Source organism: Rhinopithecus bieti, unplaced genomic scaffold (assembly GCF_001698545.2).
Source record: "Rhinopithecus bieti isolate Rb0 unplaced genomic scaffold, ASM169854v2 scaffold_9919, whole genome shotgun sequence".
NCBI classification, from domain to species: domain Eukaryota; kingdom Metazoa; phylum Chordata; class Mammalia; order Primates; family Cercopithecidae; genus Rhinopithecus; species Rhinopithecus bieti.
This window is the reverse complement of record NW_016806411.1, coordinates 1,607,502-1,611,411: the sequence shown is the minus strand read 5'-3', so window position 1 is coordinate 1,611,411 and position 3,910 is coordinate 1,607,502.

Sequence of the window (3,910 nt, the reverse complement as noted above, 5' to 3'; positions counted from 1 at the left end):
GGAGGGAGGGAGGGAGGGAGGGAAAGAAAGAAGGAAGGAAGGAAGGAAAGGAAGGAAGGAAAGAAAGAAAGAAGGAAGGAAAGAAAGAAAGAAAGAAAGAGAAAGAAAGAAAGAGAGAAAGAGAGAAAGAAAGAAAAAAGAAGAAGGAAGAAAAAAGAAGAAAAGAAAAAGGGGAAGGGGAAGGGGAAAGAGTCTCATCTTCAGGGTGGTGGGAGGCAGGGCCCACAGCCGGCTCTTCCACCCATTAGTCCAGTGTGCATCTGGGGCAGCCAGTGCGGGCACTGCTCCTGGGAAACACGGGGAAAAGACAAACCCCCTCCCCACGGTGCTTAGATAAATAAGCCAACTGACCCTATGGAAGTGGGAGGACATTTCATATCCATGGATCACAAAAAGCTTTCCTGAGCTTACACTGAAAATAGGAAACAGAACCCACCTCTGTGAGGTCCAGAAGAGAGGGCCCAGCTGGTACAAACCAGGAGAGGATGGGGCAAACCTTGCAGTAGGGAACGAGCGGGCAGAGGGAGGTCCCAGAGCCGCAGAGAGGCAGCTTGGAGAACTGTGTGTTGGAGGGTGGGGGACACAGCACCTGTTTAAACCATCAGTCTGGTGCCATGTAGAGAGAGAATAGTTGCTGAGCACCAGGTAGAGAGGAGGGACCAGGGAGGCAACTACAGGAGGGAAGAAATGGGCAGATTGGGGTGGCATTTTGAAGGAGGAGCCAAAGGACTTGTGGACTCTGGCCTCTTCTCACAACCAGGGAAATGGTGTGGAGACAAAAGGAAGAAGGCTGAGAACTCAGCTCCGGGGTCTCCAGCACTGAGAGGCCGGGAGGCCCAGCCCCTCTCAGGCCCTGTACATACAGCTGTCCCCTCTAGGCTTCAAGCAGTGTGTTGTCCCAGGGGTAGAGGGCAGAGGGTGGGTCCACATGTAATAGATTCAGATCCATAATTGTCCACTCTGAGGGTCCGTTCAGGAGCTTGATGCCTGGAGATTTCTATCTGGTGGGTCTGCAGCGGGACCCTGACTCAGAGAGCAGAGGCACAGAGCGTCCGACCGTGCCACCTGGTATCTCAGACACACTCAGCCCCCACCCCCAAAGCTAACTCCTCTTTCTTTGTCCTCAGGGTGATGCCGGGGGTCTCCAGTCTGCTATCTCCCCAGAGGCAGCTGGTAGCAAAAAGTGGGAGTGGAGCGGCTGGGGCCTGGCAGCAGGAACTGAGTGCAAGACACACTGATGTGTCAAGGGAGCAGTGACTCTGGCAAGGCAGAGGCTGTGGACAAAGTGGCTCTGGTGGCATGAGAGGGACAAGCCTGGATTGGGTGATTCAGTGCAGTCAGCCCTGGGAGGAGTCTTCAGGGAAGAAAGGTGGAGAAATGGGCAGTAGCTGGAGGAGATTTTTGCCTTCCCTTGACGTGGGAGGCATGAGAGGGAGAGCAGGGGACACAGGAGCAGGGGAAAGGCCCCAGCGACCTAGTGCTCAAGGATGGGCTGGCCCAGGGTGAGCCATCAGGGCAAGGGGGAGAGACTAGACAGATCGGGGTGGGCAGATGTGGGGCCAAGAGGAGCGAGCTTCTCATTGCTTCATCTTCTCAGTTTGATGAGAAGCAAGACAGCACACTGACAGGGAGGGGCCTGGGCTGGGGGAGTGGAGGCCAGGGGAGAGGGAAGGGGTGACATGGGGCCGTCACTAAAGAATGCTGCCATACACACCCACATTCTCATCCCTGGAACCTGTGACTGTGTTATCTTACATGGCATAGGGGACTTTGCAGCTGGAGTGAAGACTCTTAAGATGGGAGATTATTCTGGAGTGTCTCAAAAGGCCCAACATCATCACAAAGCTCTTTATAAGGGAAGGCAGGAGGCAGGAGGGTCAGAGTCAGAGGAGGAGATATGACAACAGACACAGAGGTCACACTGACAGCTTTGAAGATGGAGAAAGAGACCACGAGCCCAGGAGTGCGGGCGGCCTCTAGAAGTTGGAAAAGGAAATTGAATCTCCTCTAGAGCCTCCAGAAGACACCTTGATTTTAGACTTTTGACCTCTAGAACTGCAAGACAATAGACATCTGTGGTCTCAGCTGCCCACTTGGTGATGAATTGCTCCTGCAGCCCTGTCAAATTCATGCCCGGGGTCTTCTTGGCAGTGGAAAGTGACTTCGCTGTCTCAGATCCGCCCTCAGTGCTTCCCTCCTTGGAGTACCCACCCAGCTTGTTTGAGGGCAAGAGGAGGCCTGGTCCTCCAGGCAATGGTCCCTGGCTACTCCAGGCCTCAGCGATCCATGCAGGTGAACCACCTGCTTGCCAACATCACGCTTGATTCTGGGCCAGTCTGGGAAAGACAGGAAGGACTCCAAGGGTCTCCTGGCCCTGACCCCTGGGAGCTCTGAGTAGGCAGAGGAAGTCCCAACATTAATGACTACTGTGGAGACAGAGGAAGCCACGTGTAACTGGTGGGCCTGGTGGTGAATTCCACATTGAGTGAAAGGGTAGGTCTAAGATAGGCCCAGAAGAATGAGTGCAACTCAGATAGAGGAAAACAGGCAAGGCCAAGAACATGCAAGCCAACACTTATTAAGCACCTGCTTAATGCCAGGCATGGTGCTACATTTTCTACAGGAAGCTTATGAAGTGGAGGCTGTTAGCAAACCCACTGCACAGGTGAGAAAACTTGGCTAAGGTCACAGCACATGCCAAGTGACAGTGAAGACTGCAACCAGCTCTGTCCTGCCCATAGTCTGAGCACTGAGTCACCCTTCAGCTCTGTCTCTCCTCAAAGCTGTTTTTGCGTGCTTCATGCAGGGAAGAGAAGAGAGCCACGGGGTGGAGGCAGGGACCACAGCAGATGACTCAGCAGGAGATGAATCCAGATGGAATCTCACAGACAGGCAGTGGTGGCTGAAAGGCTCAGGAGATGTCCACCTCAGTTGTGTCTTTGGCCTGAGCAAGGAACTAGCGGAGGGGCAGTGCTGAGGGGACTGTGGGATGTCCAGCAGGCAGGCAAAGTGTGCTGGTCCTGAGGCTCCAGGGACATGGCTTTCGCAAGAGAGGCTGATGGAGAACAAGGCTGGAAGGGAGCTGCACTAAGGACTTGTTGGCTGAACTCCACCAGGGCTGGGCACTGGGCAAGCTCCCTGCTCCCCCTGGTGTACAGATGACTCTGTGAGGAGAAGGGGCCAGGCCACAGCCAGAAAGGAGGAACAATAAAGTATGTGGACGTGGACGGGAAACCAAGAAGCCTGGAGCTGGCTCCCGCTGGGCAGGCAGATGGGCCGAGCTCCCTCCCACTACTCAGCTAGCCTGCCTGGCGGTATCGAAAACAGTGCTGCCAATGAACCCATCCCATGGGCCAGGGGGATTCAGGGCTCAGACTAGGGGGCAGGAAAGACCTGGTGCTAGTTTTCAATCTATCGTTTTGCTAGCATTGAGGCCTTAGACAAGCATATTCATTTCCAAGGGCTTGCCATAACACACTGCCACCACCTTGGTGGCTTAGAAGCAACAGAAATGTATTCTCTCACAGTTCTGGAGGCCACAAATCTGGAGTCAGCGTGCTTCCAGGGACACACTACCTCCAAAGGCTCTAGGGGAGGACTCTCCCTTGGCTGTTCTGGCCCCTGGCAGCACAGGCACTCCTTGGCTCGTGGTGGCATCCCTGCCCTCTCCACGTCTGTCCGCACATGGCCATATTCTGCATGTGTGTCTCTATGGCCCCTTCCCCTCTTTTAAGGACACCAGTCATTGAATTTAGGGCCCACCCTAAATCCAGGATGGGTTCATCTTGAGATTCTTAACTTAATTAATTACATCCGTAAAGATCCTATTTCCAAATAAGGTCACACTCTGAGGTTCCAAGTGGACGCTATCCTTCCAACCACCTCATGGAGGAGGCCTTGGAATCCTGAC